The 21,122-nt window shown below is 42.6% G+C and overlaps 1 protein-coding gene across 3 annotated transcripts in view; it reads left to right on the forward strand.

The window, feature by feature from the left end:
- Positions 1-1,167: 1,167 nt before the first annotated feature.
- ZHX3 (zinc fingers and homeoboxes 3) overlaps positions 1,168-21,122 on the forward strand; it is a 49,786-nt gene continuing 29,831 nt past the window's right edge. Inside the window, exon 1 of one of the 3 annotated variants that reach the window (XM_083446825.1) lies at positions 1,168-1,475. The gene's annotated coding sequence lies outside the window, so the exon portion shown is untranslated. Of the gene's footprint in view, positions 1,476-20,403; positions 20,607-21,122 lie in introns of those variants that run through there. The other 2 variants (XM_083446823.1, XM_083446824.1) reach the window with 2 other exon arrangements.

Raw genomic sequence — 21,122 nt, forward strand, 5'->3', positions numbered from 1 at the left:
CCCATAAGCAACTCTAGTCCACATTGTTTAAAAACATTGGGTTTAGTGGACCCAATTTGAGTCGCATGGCTCAAATTGATTTGTTGTTGCTGTATATATTTCAACCACCACAAAGTTTGAGGGTCAGCAGTACAGAGATTGTAAAGGTGTGATCTGTCATGGAACAGCCCCATTGAAGAAGATAGCAGTGGTTACTCAGGGTGCCAACTTGAATAAAATATTTGGGGGGGAGGGGCAGGTAAGCCCCACCCCACATAATTGATCACATGACACGGAGCACACACACTATTTGAATGGCAATGAATGCCCAGAGACCTCCTTGCTGGTCAGGGGTGCCAACTTGAATAAAATATGGGGGGGGGGGGCAAAGACCCCTGGACCCCTATGTTGCTCGTCGCCAAGGGGTATCCCAAATGTAGGTCCCGCCCTTGCAAATTTCTGCTCTGCTGAGCTGGGGGCCACCAATCTTGTTTTCTTTTAATAAAAGGAGGATTTAAAGACTATTTAGCTAAATATTTAAAGACCATTCAGCTAAATATGCTAAGATAACCTAAATAGAACTTCTTGCAAGTACCAGATTGGCCTAGGGTTTAAATATGTGATGTTATAGAATATGTCTAAAGTTAAAATGAAAAGAAAGAAAGATGTTAATTGACTAAGTAAATTTTATGTGAAAATAGTTTTGGAAAACTGTTACAACCATATACATTGAAACTCAGCTGGGGGAGTCGAGGAAGTCACCCAACAATGTAAACAAAAGTGGAATTAATACACTTAAGATTTATGTTTGTTTGTCTGTTTATGGAAAATCAATAAAAAAATTTGGAAAATAAAATAAAAGGAGGAAACGTGGAACAACTGCTGAATTTGAGGGGGGGGAGGGGCGCAGAAAAATGAGAAGCCGAGGGAGAAAACAAGAAGCAATCTCCCCTCTCGCCGGCTGAGCAAAGCAACGTCGCCCAACTCGACTTTAGCCAGCACGGCGCATGCGCACGCCCCGGCCCCGACTCCGGTGACGTCAGCCCTCCCCTCCAGGCCCAGATCCCTCCCTCTCCCCCCGCCCTCCTCGCGGCCACTCCAGATTACAGTGTTGCCAATCGGCGCTGTTTGCTGCGCCCGCCCGCGCCGCGCTCGCCACTCCGCCCGCCCCCCGCGCTCCTTCCCACTTCCCAGCACTGCGAGCCCGCTGAGTCCACTCCCTCCCGAGCCTTACGTCGGTTCGGCAGCCTCCCCCCCCACGCGCCGTCCCTCCTCCTCCTCCTCCCTCGCACAGGACGGAGCCGCCGTCGGGGCCTCGGCAGCTGGGCAGCAGGACGCGCCTCCTCCTCCTCCTCCTCCCGCCTCGCTCGGGACCCGCAGCCGGCGAAGCCGCGACGGCAGGAGGTGAGTCCCGCCCGGCGGCGACCCTTCGGGGGCTCGAACTCAGCCTCCCCCCTCCCACGTCGGAGGTGCTGCCCATGGCTGGTCCCACTCCAGTAAGTGCCATCTGGGGGGCTCGCACCCCTAAACACCCCGAATTTCCTTCCCTCTCTCCGTCAGTGACCCCCACACGCCCCCTATTTCTCGCAGACCCTCCCCGTCCATCATGCCCTCTTCTGTCCCCTGGGACAAGCATAAGACCCCCTCCAAAGTCCTCCCCACCACCACTACTACCTTACACGCCCTCGATTCCCACTCATGCCCTCTCCCCCTGACCCTTTTCTTCCCCAGGACCCCCAACCTGGGCTCCCAGGCTGTCATTGCTTCTCCCACCCCTTTCCGGGAACTCCCACCCTGCGCTTTTGGACACGGTTCTTCTCCCACATCAACACATTCCAGGATCCGTGTCCCTTTGTCTTCCCAGAACCACGGCTTCTCTCCCCCCTCCCCCCCCCCCGTCGCAGGATTCTCACTCCCCACCCACCCCGGACGGGGTGGCCACCCTATCACTCCATGCTTTGAGCCTGCTGTCGTTGATCTTTGGCTCTCCTGACTCTCTTATTTACGCAATCCATACCTACAGGTTCTTGTCATCCACACACACACCCCTCTGGCCCCTGGACTTTTTAGTAACTTGTCTAATCCATCCTTCAGTTTCCCACTCCTCCATCTCGGCCGGGAAGCTGCCTCTCAACTCCATTCCTTAAATAGCTTTGCTTTTGACAGCCTGGCCCTTGCTTTAAGAATGGCAAGAATTAGAGAGAGAGAGAGACATGCTACCTTTGCTAAACTTTTCTAGGTTTCTAACTTCTATGCCCCTTCAGAAAGTTTTTAAAAAATCTTCTCCATTGGTTTGTTTACTTTTCTTTCCAATCACTGCAAGGGCTATATTTATGGTGACTCTGGTTTCTTCCAGTGCAATCAGTTCTAACTACATCTACTTAGAAGTAAGTCCTATTGAATTCAATGGGGCTTACTCCCAGGTAAGTGAGGTTAGGGTTGATCATTGTTTCTCAGTCCCACCAGGATGTTCACTTCTACCCTAAAGTTTTGCTGGATAGCTCATTTTCTTTTGATTACCTGTACCTGGCTACGGGCTACCCAGCCATAATAACACTGACTAACCTTACAGCAGGGATGGGGGACCTAGGATGTTTTTAGATTGCAACTCCCATCAACCCCAGCTGGCATGGCCACTTATCAGGAATTGTGGGAATTGTAGTTGAACAACATTTAGAGGGCCACAGATTCGCCATACCTGCTTTACGGGATTTTAAAGGATTTCATCTAGATAATGCTTATGAAGCACTTTGAACACTTCCATGAGACACCTGAAAGCACTATACAAATGTTGTTATTGATAATATTTCCTTCCCTTGTTGGGTTCTGTCACTGATCCTAGATCTCATTGCCTTCATATTTTCCCATTGAATTCTTTACTTCTCACACTGTGTTATTTTGCTAGGAAGGAAAGGAAAGCCTTGAGAAATTTTTTTACCTGATCTCTGAGATTGCCATCCCTAGCTATGTAACTCTCCATGTGTGTGTGTGGCAGGAGGGACTGCGACAGAATGTTGTAGCACCTTGAAGACTACAAATTTAATGTGGCCTACGCTTTTGTGGCCTGGAATCTACTTAGATACCTGGAGTATTGTTCCCATTTGACAAGGGTGTGTGCATTTATCAGTGTTTATATAGCCACATGGACAAACAAACATAGGGGCAGAAATATAAACTGAGGTCAAATGACCATGAAATACTAAAAAGTACGGTCTGTGGTGATTATATATATATATATATATATATACACACACACACAGTGGACATTGTATATTTCCTGGTTTTATTGTACTGATTTTTATGAAGATTATTGTAAACTGCTTTTGAATTCCTAATGAAGGGTAATCTTTTTTTAAAAAAAATATGTTTATATGTTTGTGTATACACACACACATGTATGCATACACATATAAAAATATAAAATGATCAAGCATCAGCTTTATTTGATGACGTGGACTCTATTCTATGAAGGTGTTTCCACATTAAATCTGTAAGCGTTTCAGGTGTCAAAAGATTTTATTCGCTGTTTATTCCAATAGGCATCTCTTAAGGTCAGAAAGCTGTTTATCCTGGAAGTTGCAATAGTAGGAAGGTGTTTTGAAAGTAGGAAAACATGATGCAGAAAAATATTTTTGCAATGTAAAGATTCACTGTGTATTGGCATGGCTGTGTTGACTCTTGTTAAAAACAACTGCTCTATTCAGAAGTTGCCTACATTACGTACAGTTAAAATATATTGTGTAAATTACCTTGTAAGACATCAGTTTAGTACCAAGTTTCTGGTTTTCATAGAATGTGGATGCCTTCCCCCTTCCGCCCCAACACTACACACCCTCTCCCAAATATTTCTGAGGACTAGAAATGTGGATTTTAAACATGGAAGCTAAGATTTCCTCAGTGTGTCAGAAGTTGGTATTTGTTTATTGAGGTGCAGCCTGGAGGTGATACTCATATGCAGTGGGCCGCAGTTGAGAGCAGTTGATATGTGTATCACAACAGCATTGAGTTGCATTGTGCATTGCACTTTTGCTTGGCCCTGATGTTGCGTTCATGCCAGCTTGTGGCAAACAGTGTATTTACCTGTGTCATTTCTCATTTATAATCCTGCGCCTCTGTAACAAGCGGCTGCCAGCGCAGTCTGTTTTTGCAACGTGCTGCTAACTTCAAACCGGACACAGCATGGCAGCCGCATTTGGTATATTAAAATAAACCACTGGCATTTTCTCCGGAGCCTTTTCTCCCTTTTTGAAAACAACACCACGTTAAGTACTTAGCTTGACATTGATGCATAAACATAACAGGTTTGTTTTCTTTCAAGTGGCTGTAGCAGCTGCCTTAAAAAGTTCATGACACACTTGGTCTTTGTTGCTTAGAAATTCAATGAAAATGTTTTTTCTGATGGTGTGGTCCAAGCTAGCCAAGAACTTTTTAATTTTTGTTCATTTAAAGCTTCTTTCCCCAATTCCTTATCTTTAGCCAAAAAATAAAGAGTCCCAGAATGGCTTGCAAATCACTACCACCCCAAATTTAAAAAATCACAGCCCCTTTTGTAATGACACAAAAAGAAAAAATGATTGGGAGGGAGGAGGAAATAAGCGAATAAGCAAACTCAGGTTCAAGTTATTGGCTACAAGTTATCCTGATGACCAGCTGGAATGGAAAAGTTCAAGTAGAGGAGACACTAAAAGTTCCCGGACTCTGAGCAGCGCCAGTCAAAACTTAGCATAGCCACTCTTCCTTCTCTGTGTGCTATGGTTTTAGTACAAAATAACATTTTTTTGAAGTGTAATTTTGTACAGAGTGAGTTCAGTTGCCTGTGGAAAATTTACAGACCAGTGGCAGTGTGCTTAAGCCTTCCCTCTTGAAGCGCGCTTCCACTCAAAATCTGCCCCAGCTTCTTTTTTCCTTTTGTGGAAGTGTATGGGAACTGGTATATGGTTTGCTGCAGGGCTAAAAGCAGGTGGAAGCAATTTTTAGGGAGAGGGGGAACAATGGGCAGGGACAGACTTAAGCTCCCACAGGCCCTTCCGCTGCTCCCAATTGTTGCTGCTTTTTCTTTTCTTTTTTTAAGGCAGAGTAAATTTATGCACAATTGCATATAATGAGTAGACTGGTTGCATCCGTCTGGATTCCTCATCTGTATATTAGGAATAATAGTTACTTGCCTTTTTTTGAATTACTGTGATGACAGGTAAGATAATTTTTTTTCTACAAAACACATTATGGGTTTTGTATAAATAACAGGGAACAGCAGTGATAAAAACCAACAGAAGCAACTGCTGTGGAATGACTTGAAGATGATCACTTGAAGAATTTGCAGCAATGATTGGAAGCAACACACATATCTTCCCATCCTAACCTAAGACCTAGGTTTTTCTACTTCTCCTGATACCGGGAACCAAAACTAATATGTCACTGGGATAGGAGTAGTGTTGTAATCAGGCCTTCTGCGTTGGCAGGCAAGACCTCTCTGGACTCAGGGACCTCTTATTTGCATTTAGCTAGCTGCAGAGGATCTTGGGAACTGGAAATGTTTGAGTGGGATGCCAATCCCAGATGGAAAGAGCTTGTGCTGGGGTCTTGCGTCACTTTCACTTGGATGGTTAACATTTCTGGGAAATGACTGGTCTGGAATTATTATGTTTTAAAAACTCTCCTGCTGGATTTTTTTAAAAAAAAAGAAAGGAAGAAATTCTGAAATCTAATGCTTTATGTACTCCCATAACATTTCTCCTTCCCCCATCAAATCTTTACTTTTTAACCTTTTCTCAATCCCACCCCTCAAGAGTTCTAATCGCAGGTGTTGGGAACAAACACAGTGTAACCATTTATTATTTTGGGCAATATTTTCACCCATCTGCAGTTTTAATTTAGATTTTAGTTTACTCCATGTTCTTTCCATGTAAGCACTTGTATTCTGTTAGTCCCAAACTTGGGATCATTGTGTCCTAAGAAACTTTGCTGGCTAATTCTCCATGGATAGAGAAGAGCCAAAAGTTTTCTCATGAACTGGAACTACTTATGGTGAATGAATTTGACACCCCCCCCCCCCGTAAGAGCATGAAGGATTACAAAAGAGCAACAAAATCAAGTGGAGCAGAGAACCTGTGAGGAGGAGAAGGAAATGAACTGAAAGGAAAATTGTGTTTATAGCAGCAGAGAGGCCTTGCTTAATTGTTGCTGTGTTAATTAAGTTGGCTGTGTGTTGAAGTGTTGCAATTCTAGTCCAGATCCGATGACGATAATTTTTAAAAATTCATATTCCCTGTTCCCTGACCATCAATTTTACAGTGCAGTCGTATGCATGCTTACTCAGGAATAAATCCCACTATATCCAATGGAGCTTGTGAACAGCAGGACTGCAGCATGAATGTGCAAAGTGCTTTAGGAAAATTTCTTTCGTAGCTGAATGTATGAACATTCCCGTTGATACGTTTACAAATCTATATACATCAGTGCAGGATATTGCTTCAGTTTGTTTGTCATGGACTCCAGTCGAAGTAAACAAAAATGTATGTAAAGCTGCCTTATGGGGTTAGACTCAGGGCTTTTTTTCGGGGGGGGGGGGCTCACAGGAACTCAATTCCGGCACCTCTTTTTCTAGAAAAAAAGCACTGGGTCAGACCATATCTAGTCCAGCTTCATCATCTTAGACTGACAGTGGCTTCCCTAACTGGGAATGCATGGAATTGAACATGGGACTGTGTGATTTAAAATGCATAGCAGTGGCTCTCCAAGGTCCAAGGCTGGATTTATTTATTTATACTTTTATCTCACACATTTTCTTCAAGAAGCTCAAAGTGAATTATTTGGTCACCCCCCCCCTACATTTATCCTTCACAACAACCTTGAAAGGTAGGTTAGATTGTGATAAGAGTGAATAGCTCAAGATCACAGAGTGAGCTTCATGGCTGAGTGAGGATTTAAACCCTAGGGTGGTATTCAACTAAGGGCAGGTCCACACCATACATTTAAAGCATGTCCAGTGCACATTTAAAACACAGAAATCCTGGGAATTCTAGTTTCCCCCACAGAGCTACAATTCCCAGTACTCTTAACAGGCCACAGTCTCCAGGATTCTTTGGGGAAAGTCATTCACTTTAAATGTATACTGCATGTACTTTACATGTATGGTGTCAGTGGCGTAGCGTGGGTTGTCAGCACCCGGCGCAAGGCAAGTAATTTGTGCCCCCCCCCCGCTGCACTGTCCCTCCCCCAGATAGTCCCTCGCTCTCTCACCGCACCGCACCGCACGCCTGGCACCCTCCCCTCCACAGTGGGCGGCGACCCGGCGGCTCGGATCGGATTCGCACAGCCAGCACTGCAGTGAGAGAGAGTGAGTGAGCCAGGTAGGGGCAGAGAGCTGCGAGTGCGAGGGCACCCCCCCAGATGTTGCGCCCGGTGCGGCCGGCCCCCCCTGCACCCCCCACGCTACGCCACTGTATGGTGTGGCCCTGCCTTTTATTTTACTCAAGAGTAGACCCAATGAAATTAATGAAGATGACTAACATAGATCCACTAATTTTGAAACTCTGCTGAATACCACTCCTGGCCTCCCAAGTCTTAATTACTCTAGTCACTATCCTATGCTAGCTCTATATGCTGTCTCCAGAATAAGAGGTATCATAGAGAATAGGAAGAGGAGCAGCGGCAGCAACAAGTTAGACACATTGCAAGCTCATGTCCTGCTTGTGGGTTTCCCAGAGGCATCTGGTGGACCACTCTGGGAAATGGGATGTTGGACTAGGCAGGTTTCAGTCTAACCCAGCAAGACTCATATGTTCCTAAGGAACAGAACAAAATAATAACTCTCCCAGAGGGCCCTGAAACAGACACACAATTTGTCTTGTGTTGTTCTTGCTAATAGCATATAAATATTATATATCCTTTACGTAAGAGCCCTGTGAAGAAGATATTCAATGTCTTTGTTATGCTCATTCTGGAACATAGGTGCCTTGGCACCTGAACCCATTTCTGCAATTTGGGTTTCTTCATCCGTACTGCATCTCATCTGTCAGCGAGAGATGAATTGTTAGAACCTATCGACACTCCAGGACAAACAAGTATTTGTGTTAGGCATCTTATGAAATTTAAATATGTTTTCCAGTCGGTTTTAATGTCTTTATAACTGCATGGTGGGACTCCTTTATCGCAAATGAGGAGCTGAAGTGCACTGCATCCTGACAAACCTTGGAGTTGGGATTAGGATGCAGGTCTGAATGCAGTTTTGCTGTTGGGTATCGCTGGCTGCCAGCATTCACCTTTCAGGAGATTGTAAACTGGGTATATGAGGTGTTGCCAGCCCTGGGGTTTCAGCCTCGTGAGGGGCTATATGAGCTTTGGTTCTCACTGTGCATTTAATGAATACTTAGAAATTCATTTCGTGTTACTATGAGGTCAAAGGAAAGGAAGGGTGATTTCCTTCCTTGCCTCAATCAGCCTTTGAAAATCTCTGTGAAGTCGGCTAGAATTAGTCCCTATTTGCAGATGAGCCACTAGAGCTAGAAGGGTAGATTCTCTCACGGGATTTGAACCCTGATTCAAAGTGAACATTGTGCCCACACCTCACATGGAAGTTCTCTGGGTTAATTTTGTGCCCTGTAAACAAGCCAGTGTTGGCTTCTGAAAGTAAGTAGTTATTGATATTTCCACAATGGTTGCCAACTGGTACATTTTTCCACAGTGACAATTGGTTGTGTTTAGTGTCTGTTTAGAAGTGGCTGCTTTTAACAGGTTGCCCGTTATACAACAGGTTAGAGGCAAAAGCTATATCCTTTATTAGTAGCTCTTTTTAACTGCCCTTTATTGCTAACTTTAATATTGTTGGGTTTTTTTTGTAAACCTCTTTAAGGTCTGTTAAATAAACAAATCCATTTTACTTAGACTGGGAATAATTATAACCCTCATTTATTGGGTAAGGGTAGTTAGAACAGGAGCAGAAAAGTGAACCCAACACTTCACAAAGTTTATTTAAAAATTTAGGATTGTGATTGATTGGAATGAGAATTTTCTTTATTGGATCAATGCTTCTATTGGGCTACGAATATACAAAACCTTTTACCTGCTGAAGCACTGTGTTTAGTTAAAAAGTTGGTGAGAAACTCAACAAGAAAAATGTTTCTTGTAGAATATCAAGATGTTCATTCTTGCTTCATCAGTGTCAAGCACCTAGGAGGCTACATACACAGCTGTTGGGCTGCAGTTGGTTTTGTGGATCCCATAGGTATTATTGAGAAGTATAGAATCTCAGAACTGTCAGCATGAGATTCTAGAATCATATGATTCTATGATTCTATAAGCCCCTTGTATTGAACACCAGATAGCCACTGTAGAAGAGTGAACCTTTAAGCGAGAGAGGTGCCTTTACTTTTCTCCAGCACAGCTGAAAGCAAGTGTGTTCAGGTAGACAATGAAATATTAAAGGTACCACCTGTGACAGCATAAGGCCTGATTCAGAAAATCAGTGGCGTGGGTCACCTACAGGCAGCACCACACAGAACAATATGTTTTTTTGTGAAGCGGCCTTCCCATGCTGTTGGCCACATTTTCACCGTGACATTGCGAGCCTTCCATACATCGTGCTTTTAGATACTTGTTCATTTCATTGTTGGCAAAAGCATCTTTCCAAACAGAGTTACCTCATGTCTCGGAAATATGGGTTTGCTTTACTCTTCACATTGGAGTTAGTTTGCTCTGAGGATGTTTGTACACCTTTGTGGCAACACCAAAGCTTTGGTGGTACTGGAAAACTACTGGACACCAGAGAAAAGTGCGTAGGAAAGTTTTTTCCAAAAAAAAAAATTCGGCCCAGCTAAAGGACAGATACCTAAAACATGTCATGTAGTTCTTGTCATCTAAAACCAGGCATGATTTACTTATTTTAAGGAATAGAAAAAACATTGTACAATGGGTCCATATGCACACTTATGGTGATGGATTTATATTTACTTCATCAGATTTTTCCCTCCCAGAAATATAAACAAAATCCAATAAGGTGAGATGAAGTTGCCTGGAAGCATTTCTTATGCTCAACAATAATCATTGTGAGCACAGTAGAATATTACTATTGTTTATTAAATTTGTATACTGCCCTTTATCCAAAGATCACAGGATTGTTCACAACATAAAAATACCAGATGAAAACACAAAATACATAAGAAAACATAAACAAACCAGTAAAACACCCCCCCACACAAACACATTTAAAAAGCTATAGAATGTTAAACAGCCAAAGGCCTGGTAAATGGAGAAGAGTTTTCACCTGGTGCCTGAAGATACCGTATTTTTCGCCCTATAGGACGCACTTTTTCCCCTCCAAAAATGAAGGGGAAATCTGGGTGCGTCCTATGGGGCGAATGCAGGCTTTCGCTGAAGCGTGGAGAGCGAGAGGGGTCGGTGCGCACCGACCCCTCTCGCTCTCCAGGCTTCAGGAAGACATCCGCAGCCTAGGCAGCCCTGCGGGAGGTCCCGCAGGGATGTCTAGGCTGCGGATAGCAGCCTGCTTCCCAGAGCATCGGGCGCCCTGAAAGCAGAGCGCCCGGCGCTTCGGGAACACGTCCGCACCCTAGGCAGCCCTGCGGGAGGTCCCCGCAGGGCTCCCCACGCTGCGGATAGCAGCCTGCTGCCTGGCGCGAGGGGCGCTCTGCTTGAAGCAGAGCGCCCCTCACGCCGGGCAGACATTGGCCAGCCCCACAAGCTCGGGGGACAGCAGGGAGGCGCAGCGCCGCCACCCCGCTGTTCCTCGACCTGGTTCGGTTTCCCCGACCTGCTTTTTGGGGGGAAATAAAGGAAAAATTTTTTTCCTTTATATCCCCCCCAAAAAACTAGGTGCGTCCTATGGGACGGAGCGTCCTATGGGACGAAAAATACGGTATGTAATGAAGACTCCAGGAGAGCCTTACTGGGGAGAGCATTCCACAAGTGGGGAGCCACCACAGAGAAGGCCTGTTTGTGTGTTGCTGACTTCTGGGCCTCTTGTGAAGGAGGCACAAAAAAGAAGGCCCCCGGTGTTGATCGCAGGGTCAGGTTTGGTTCATATGGGGAGAGGCGGACCTTGAGGTAATGTTGCAAGATGTGTTGATATCTGTATCTGAATTCTTGTTTGCGTTTGAAAATGGTTAACAAAATAGCCAATGTATTGTAAGAGGGCTAATTTGGAATGGGCTCTAGCAGTAGAGCATCTGCATTGCATGCAAAATATTGTGGTTTAATTCACAGCAGCTCCAGGTAAGTTTTGGGGGACCCTTGTCTAAAACTCTGGGTGCTGGTGCCAGTCGGTAGAGAGCTGTATGAACTCAGCCGCCTGAGTTATATGAAAGCAGCCACCTGTGTTCTCAGCCTTTTAGTTTTCTTATCAGTTTGTTGCTTTTTCTTCCTTTTTTAAAAAAATCATCCTTTTGGTGCAGCCAAGAATGGTTGTGCTAGTCTGAATAGTTCATTAGCAGTAACCCTCTTTTTTTGCCCCTCCTCTTCCCATGTTTACTGAAAATGTGATGCCAATTTAACGTTCTCCCGCTGTGCAGGAGTTTGGGGCATTTTTTAATTGCAGCAGGAGCAGGTGTGGTCAGTCCTAGGTTCAGAGGCTCTGTTTTAAGTTTCGTTTTACTTGTGATCAGTCAAATTAACCGCACTGTTCTAGCTGTGGGAACAAGAAGCAAGCATTATCTCTAGTGTGATATTAATCTTCCTGCCTGGTATTTTGATATACAAGTCCAAACCACACTCTCTTTCTGTATTAACAGTGCTGCTTACTACTACTTCCTGAGCACTGGGTTTTTATTATTATTATATAAAAAAGTGATGTCTGGAGCTTGTCTTCTAAGTTCAAGGGGGAGAGCTGCTAATATTTGGGTTGAAGAATTTGTAAGAAAATGAAATCACCTTGGGAAGCATGGAGGCAACATGGAGTGTTTTATTTTCTTCTGAGTCAATAATGACTCAAATGTTCTAGCCCTGTGCTGCAGTCTTGGTGTGCTAATACTGAGCCATCTGGCTCGTAACAAGCTTCAAAACTAAGATATTAAACACTTCCAGATTTGTTAGTTCTCTTTTGAGAATAGTCATTAGTAGGACTGATTTTCCTAACACTTTTGAATTTTGCGTACCTCATGAGATGGCTTGTGTTTTGGGCTATCTTCTTGTTTACAGTCTAGTGTTTGAAAAGAAAGAAGATAAGATTTGCAAGAGTTCAGATGTAGACTGGATTGACTTGCCAGAGTTCAGAAGTTCAGCATTGGAAAAGGGAGTTATTGTTTTGTTCTTTCTGTTTAACTATTTGTGTTTTTATATTGTGAACAGCCCTGAGAGCTTCTGATGAAGGGTGGAATGTCAGTCTAATAAATAAAATAAATATATAAAAATAAGTGTTTCCTATCTGGTTAGTTTATCTAAGGGCACGACAACATTTTATGATAGAGCTTCCACTGGGTACCTGTAAATCAATTTGCCAGCAGTAACTGGAGTGGATTCTATGGCCGTTCCAATGTTAAGTCAAACCTAAACTGTCAGTGTGAGTTCACAGGTAGCTGCTGCCTTATACTGAGGCAGACCACAAGTTGATCTAGCTCAAAATTGTACTACTGTGAGGCAGGAGCTGTTTCCAACCAGGAGAGGCCAAGGATTGAACCAAAGACCTTACGCATGCAGAGCAGATCTCTACCACTGAATTGTTTGCTTGTGTTGCATTCACTAAAGATTAGTCTAGCATTCCGAAAACATGCACGGATTCTGTCAGAAAGCTAAGACTCTAATGCTTCAGAATCATTATCATCGTGACATGACAATTCTTTCACTGACAGATGTTGCTGAGATTACTTATTTTCATATATCAGGTTGTGGTCTAGGGGGCATATGCCGACAGTTACCCTCAAGTTTCTTGCTGGCATCAAATTGCAAAACTCTTTTACGAATGCGGCATTAACAGAGGGCTGTGCACACACCAGGGCAATAATATGTATGTGGATTGCTGTTCCACTGTGTGCAGTTGTGCAACTTTGTTCACACATAAGTGCTTTCAATTTTATGCCTCTGAAATCGGTCTTGATGTTTCCTGACCACACTAGTGGGTGGTCCTTCATGGAATTTATTTGTTCTGTATGCTGTTGTCCTCTCCCATCAAGTAGTATTTTCCTGTCATCCATAAGTTCCGGAAACCTGTCCAGCTGTGGGCATGCACACACGTATTTGCTTGTCCTTGCAACAGCATCTTTTACATTTCTTTAATTTTTATTTTTGAAGAACAACTTTTCTAGTACAGTAGTACCTCAGTTTATGAACTTAATCCGTTCCGGAAGTCCGTTCTTAAACTGAGACGCGCTTTCCCTAATGAGGCCTCCCAGCGCCGGTGCCCTTCCACCATTCAGATTCCGTTCTTAGACCAAGGTAAAGTTCGCAGACCGGGACACTACTTCCACTTTTGTGGAGTTCATAAACCAAATCGTTCATAAACAGGACTGTTCTTAAACCGAGGTACCGCTTCTATACCAGATTTGCACAAAAGAGCAGTCAAAAATAATGATAATAAATACACTTCCATCTCTCCATGTGCCATGGACCCCTTGGCTCCATCAGAATCTGGAATGCTTTGACAGACTCAGATGGACCAGTAGGAAGGCAGAGAAGATGGTGTGGTGGTGGAAGATTGAGACCCAGGGTTGGAGAAGAGAGGTCCTTCCCATGTGATTCTAGATGTCAGAGGGCTGGATGACAGGGGTGGAGATGCTCCTTCAGGTATACAAAACAATACCCTAATATTGACGGGGTGTGTGTGGAATCTGAGCAAGGAGGAGTGCCTGTGTGTATTCTAGGAGCTCTACTGAGCAATGAATTACTGCAGCCAATCTAGGAGCTTTTCACTTTGTTGATGTTATGAATTCCCTTCTGTGTAGAGCCATACCCATTTAATTTATATGACAGTACAGTGAAATACAGACAGACGTCTTTGTATAGCTGCTAGGATGGGAAATGCAAACCAAATATACAATACTTTATTTAGCATAGTTCAGCTGAAGTACACAAGTGATAATTGTTTGCAAGAGTGTAATACTCAAATTGCCTTTCAGTATTATTTTGTATTGCATTACAGTGGTACCTCAAGTTACATACGCTTCAGGTTACATATGCTTCAGGTTACAGGCTCCGCTAACCCAGAAATAGTGCTTCGGGTTAAGAACAGAAATCGTGCTCCGGCGGCGCGGCATCAGCAGGAGGCCCCATTAGCTAAAGTGGTGCTTCAGGTTAAGAACAGTTTCAGGTTAAGAACGGACCTCCAGAACAAATTAAGTACTTAACCCGAGGTACCACTGTATTAGAAATTTTGATTACAGATCACTCACTCCACCCACCCTGGTGAATAGGAACTTCTTTTTTCCCCAGTTTTCCCAATTTTATTTCTACTTTTCAAGTTTTTACATTTCACTAGTTTTATACATTTCACTAATTTTACAATCATTTTAACATTTCAAAACTTGACTTCCTTCCTCCTCTTTCTGCAGTTCCTTAAATTTATTTTTAATATCCTCTGCATATCCAAATTAACTTAATTTGCTCATTTATTCATCTACTTTAAACATATACTCTTATAAAACTGTAGGTTATTACAATAATCATGCCAATGATCTTATCTGTTTACAATTTATCTGTAAATATTCTATAAACCATTTCCATTCTTTTATAAAAAGTTTATTCTTTTATAAAAAGTTTTATAAAAAGTTTATAAAAGAAGGCAGAGGGCCTTCACAGTAGTGGTGCCCGTCCTGTGGAACGCCCTCCCACTAGATGTCAAAGAAAAAACAACTGCCAAAGTTTTAGAAGACATCTGAAGGCAGCCCTGTTTTGGGAAGCTTTTAATATCTGAAGAACTATTGTATTTTAATATTTTGTTGGAAGCTGCCCAGAGTGGCTGGGGAAACCCAGCCAGATGGGCGGGGTATAAATAATAAATTATTGTTGTTACTGTTATTGTTTTATTATTATCTTGATTTCTTATTCTTCTGGTGAATAGGAACTTCTATGACTGTGAATAACAGAAAGTTTCTCTAGGTTCTAAAATAAAGCTAGACATTTGACCGAGAGTGACTGCCTGCATTTGCTATTATCTTGTGCTTGATATTTGCTGAGGACCATCAAGCTAAACCAACTTATTCCCGAGACAGAATTGTGTTTAATAATCAGATTCCATGTACCTGTCCTTTTTAACCTCTTAAAAGTACTGGGGAACGAATACCCAAGAGTCACCCCCTGTAAAATACTTTATCTTTTCTTTGAAAGAAAGAGGACCTCTTATTGCCTGGTAACCTTATGAGGGGGAACTGAATGCCACTTTCTCCCCCCCCCCCATCACTGATTATGTCAGATGTACCCGATTCCAAAGGGCCCTGTACCCCAGAGCTGCTTCAAGACTGTCAGCGATGGTGGGCACTCTCTTTTTTTTAGAAGACAAGCTAAATATAGATGTAACTAGCATACCACAGCACAGTGAACATCGGTCTTAAATTTGTATATGGGAAGCTGAATTTGGGCCTTTAAAATTATAAATTGATGAAGTACAGTGGTATCTCTGGTTGCGAATGGGATCCATTCCGGAGGCTTGTTCGCAACATGAAAAGCCGGCAACGTGAAGCGCTGTATCTGCGCAGGTGTGCGGTTTAGTGCTTCTGCGCATGTGCTGTTTAGCACTTCTGTGCATGTGCAAGTGGCGAAACCCAAAAGTAACCCTTTCTGGTGCTTCTGGGTTGCTGCGGGACGCAACCTGAAAAAACGTAACATGAAGCAAACGTAATATGAGGTATGACTGTATAGTTATGGTGTAATATATTAACATTGAAGAAACTTAATGTATTTCTTGGGGGGGGAGTAAATTCTCTTTGAACCTGTGAAGGAGACATGAGCAAATGGAGTGTGTGGTTTGTTCATAGGAAACCTCATGTAGATTAAGGCAGGTCATGTCCACATGAACATTTGCCTCAGGTTCACAGCCCTTTGACACATCTCAAATGTTGTTGCCACAAAGGGCACAACCAGGAAAGCCAGGAATATGAGATGCGCCAAAGGTAGCAGCTGGGGTCGGTGTGTCCGCACAGCCAAATAACACCTAAAAGCAATAGGTGACTAAGCCTATTGCTCTTTAAAATAAGGGGGAAAACCAGAGGGAGGCAAGCTAAAAACACCTCTGTATTAGTGGTCAAGCAAGATCAGCTGAGGGGAGTAAACAAGGTGACTATTTTTTTATTAACAAAATAAGTCAGCTGTTTGAGATCATGTTGTGAACTGCCTTGCCTACAAAGTTTCCTTTACTTTCTGCAGCAACTCTTTCATGCAGTCCAAACACCTTTGGTAAGAAGCCTGTAATTATCTGCAGTTGCTTAGGTTTCTAGATCAAATAAAGGTGACCTTACTTAGTGTGTGTGTGTGTGTGTGTGTGTGTGTGTGTAGAGTCCATAGCCAGAAAATATAAAGTGTCTCCTCTTTTTAATGGAGAGTCAATTAAACTGACCTAGAGCCAGATTACTGATGTGAATACTTTAGGCTAGGGGCTGTCACTTGAAGAGACTTACTGTCTATATATAACAAATTAGGAAACATAAGCATATTTATTGTACAAAAGCAGACCTTTGGTCAGGGCTCATTTGTGCATGTAGGTTTCCTCATATGTGGATCACTGCCTTTGGTTATATTTATGTAATACCCTGCCTTTTCAAGTATTTCGGCCTGTTTCACATGTAATGGTAAGCCTAACCATGGCTTAGTATGAATTAGCCAACATGCAGGCTCTTGGAGAGGAGAACATGACAGCTTTTCTCCTCCCCAGTCGTTCTGCTGTTGCACATAGCTAAACTATGGGTTGCTTTAATCCAGGCTTCCTCAACCTCAGCCCTCCATACTTTTTTGGCCTACAACTCCCATGATCCCTAGCTAGCAGGACCAGTGGTCAGGGATGATGGGAATTGTAGTCTCAAAACATCTGGGGGGCCGAGGTTGAGGAAGCCTGCCTTAATCCACTTCTGGGTTTGTGGTTTAGCTCTCTCCGGACCAAACCATGAGCTGCAACTCAGGTTTGTGAAATAACTGCGGATCGGTTGCCTTTAAATATAGAGAGGAGATGCAGCCAGATCTGGGTGGACCATGTTACTGATGTTGTTAATTTCCCCCATAACTTTAGTCCAGAAAGCTGTCCAAGGGCAGGTCCACCATAGGTACCAATAAGTCCCTATGGCTCTACAGTGCCACCAGTAGGATGTATTCCTTGAGTTTTGAATATGTATCATTCACTCAGGTGAAAATTCATGAACAATTTTCTTTTAGTCTAAATAGAATGGTTTCATGGACCAGAGTTTATCAATGGGAAGCGACCCTGAAGTTAAATGTTCATTTGGGTGGGGAGGAATGAAGCTTACTAGAAACCTTATTTTTTTTTTGTGCTAGGGCAGGTCCCAAATCATGTACACATTTATACAAATATGTAATTCATTATCCTCTTTTCAGCAGAAATGTTACTCTTGGATCCAAGTAAGCACAAACTTATTTCACAGTCCAGAATCTTCCTCTTCTGTCCTCCCCCTCAGTTTTTATTGGCACAATATTTTGTTGCAAAATTTTATATTGTTGAAAATTACAAAGTAGTTTTCAAATTATGCTATTGGGTGCAAACTCTCTGGAACATTCCCTGGAGGGGATAGGATTGTGGAATGAAACATCTGCATGTTTTAAAGCTGTGGAGAAAAATAACTGTCCCCTCTTTCCCCACCCACACCCATTTCTTTAGAAAACAAATTTGGATAGATTTAAGCCATAGCCCTCAAAACAAAACTTTCCATATTTAATATAAAATATTTCAAACAGCTTTCTTCTTGCAATTTCAAGAAAAGCTATTGATTTTAAACATTTATTTTAATATTGCCATTTGTGGGCTATTATTTTAAAATGAAAAATTTCCCCATCTTCCCAAAGTTCTTGTTTTTAGCCTGTAAACTTCTGAGTAGGGAAGAAATACTCTCTGCCTTGCCAGGCAAAAGAGTTTGGTCTGAAGTTATAAGATCAAGTGCAGGTCAAGTTTTCTGCCACACAAGCAAAAGTTTAAAGAGAAGGCAAAGTGATTGAATTTCCCACTGATGAGAACAAATGATATGTTAATTCTGAGACAAAAGGAATGTGGTGTACTTTGCTGCTGTATATGTGAATTGACCTTCCTTTCCACAGCTGTTCATCTGCCTCCCTTTGAAGCTAAGAAACTGCATTTCTAAGCCTAGTATCCAAAGGAAAACTGCTTGTTTTCTGAAAATTGCAAATGCAATTTCTACTAAGTTTTACTTCGCCAAATTAGATTTTAAAGGCATGTCTTCCCTTGTAACTGTACACACAGTGTCTCAGTTGTAACCTTCATCTGTTGAGAAAGACCTATAATGAGACTGAGCCATTCTGCCAGAAAAATAATCTGGAATTTCAGTTTGCTTTATTTAATGCTCTGGCACTTAATTTAAACTTTCTGTATTTAACCTACAGTGGTACCTCAGGTTAAGTACTTAATTCGTTCCAGAGGTCCGTACTTAACCTGAAACTGTTCTTAACCTGAAGCACCACTTTAGCTAATGGGGCCTCCTGCTGCTGCCGCACCTCTGGAGCACAATTTCTGTTCTCACCCTGAAGCAAAGTTCTTAACCCAAGGTAATATTTCTGGGTTAGCGGAGTCTGTAACCTGAAGCGTATGTAACCCGAGGTACCACTGTATTTGCCACTGAAAAACTTAAACTTGTATGGTTAAATAAAATAATACAGTTTCACAATATAATGCGTCATTCAACAATCCAAATTGTTACATCCAAACTAGATGACCACTTAATCTACTAATTTGGAAGATGCTAAATGAATTGGGCTGAACCAAAGTAAAGAAGCCAGTTCAAAAGGTATTTCAAGTAAGTGTCATAAGACACACAATATACAATTACAGGACAACATTTTATGTGGCTATTATAAGCTAGTCAAGTTGCTGAAAATACAGGCAGTAACTGTGCAATCCGGGCATGTCTACTCAGAAGTTAGTCACACTGAGTTCACTGGGCCTTCCTTCCAGGTAACCTCATGGTGGCCTCATAAGCCTGCAGGCAATTAAATACATTATAGCAGATTTGGAATCCCGCATATTTGTTATTGCAAATTGATTTTGGTTTCCCTCTTGGTGGGGTGCTTAACGTTTAATGGTGGTCTGTGAGGAGCCACAATTTGAAATAACAGGTTGGGTGCCTTCATGTATTCTTCTTGCATTGGAATTCCATCCCAGATTGGTTCCAAGCAACTGAAGAAAAGCTTAAATGCAACTGTCCTGGTTATGATGGTTTCTGTCCATGGCTTCTGGCTGCAGATGGTTGACTTGCTCTGATCACAGAATTGTCAAGTTGGAAGGAACCCTGAGGATCATCTAGTTCAACCCCCTGCAATGCATGAATAGGTAGCTGTCCCATATGGCGACTGAACCTGCAACCTTGGCTTTAGCAGCACCACGCTCTAACCAACAGAGCTATCCAGACAGTAAGAATGGATAGGTGAAGCAAGAGTCTAAGAGAACAGTGAAACAGGGCCAAGGGCCCGAGAAGGAAACATGCCAAGGGAAGTGAGTTGGGATACAAAGCAAGTGTTGACATTTAAGAGAGGGAGAAATTCAGGGGAGTAAGAGGGAGAAAAAGCTGGAGGGAGTGGGGAGAAAATGGGCAGAGGAGAGAGTTGTAGAATCATATGGTGATTTGAAACAATCAGCCAGATATTTGGCTACAGGACCTCAGTCTACTCTAATTTCCCCTGTTGCATAACAAGAATTAACAATAACTAGCCCAGAAGAATGTAAGGCCAGGGCATAGTATGCTCCAGCAGAACTTTTGTGCAGCTTTTCAAAGCAAAGCACCCTCACTCAGCACTTTTCACCACTTGTTCTCTCATTACGTATTAAATTTTTCCTGGCAAATTCTTGGTAACTTCGCAGGTCAAGGACTTGGCATTCAGCTCTGATCGCTTTCCCGAGTGTGTTTGAAATCTTAACCCCATAAACAATAACAAGAATATATGTTTTGTAGACTCTTTTTACCGGGAAACTTTTAAGATGCAAGCTTCAAATAGTTATTGTCTTGTTGCGGGAGCCAGACTTTCTAGTATATCTCATCTTTGTTGTTGTTGTTGTTGTTTAGTCGTTTAGTCGTGTCCCGACTCTTCATGAGCCCATGGACTAGAGCACGCCAGGCACTTCTGTCTTCCACATATGTATATATATCTCATCTTTATCTGTGAGCTAATACAGAAATGTGGGCTTGGGCGCCTTCTGATTAACCAAAACATGGAAGAATGACTGTGGGCTGGAAAACCTGAATGAGCCTTCATAGCGTCTGCTGTGACGTCACAAACCACATTCTGCTGTTATAGTTACCGAAAGGTATTGGAATCCTGCGTATGGAGCTGGGTTAAATATTGTGAGAGTCACAGCTGAGGTGGGGGGGAAATCACAGGAGTAGTGGCATCAGTACATTCGCTGCAGAGGTTTAATGCAGAAAGGCATTTTGGCTTTTAAGGGTAGAAATTAAGACTAATAAAGGGGGGAAAGGGCTGAGTGAGTTTGTAAGCTGTTGAAACATACTCCTGAAAAAGTGGTAAGATGCATTTTCCCATCCACTCTGCTTTTAAAAACACTCATATTTTTTTTTGCTCTTGTTTGTGGAGACATGGGATAGCTGCTTAGATAAACTTGCTCTAAAATATCTGAGACTGCATTATGGCCTCTGTCCCTTCAGTCAAGACAACTTCCGCCATACTTTCATTTTACTGGCAACTTTGGAAGGGGGGCAATTTATAAATATTTACAAATAGGTTTATTATATTTTACAAATATTCTTATGCTGGGTTTAACCAAGGTTGTGTGTGTGAGAGCTTTGATTTTTATATTTTTTGTAAGCTTGTTGTGCATGCTAACCGGCTAGCATCTTGACCCACGCAGTAAGATTTGTAAGCAGCTTACCATGTGGAATTTGGCCATCAGAATCCTCTCCATTTTTTTTGTTCCTTTAATGCTTCACAAGAATTTTGTAAGAATAATCCTTGTTACTTCCAGGCCACTATACAATATATTGATTAACTAGCTTCCCTACAGTTGAATTTGACTGGACTTA

The sequence above is a fragment of the Podarcis tiliguerta genome (genome assembly GCF_965153285.1).
Source record: "Podarcis tiliguerta genome assembly, chromosome: 6".
NCBI classification, from domain to species: Eukaryota; Metazoa; Chordata; class Lepidosauria; order Squamata; family Lacertidae; genus Podarcis; species Podarcis tiliguerta.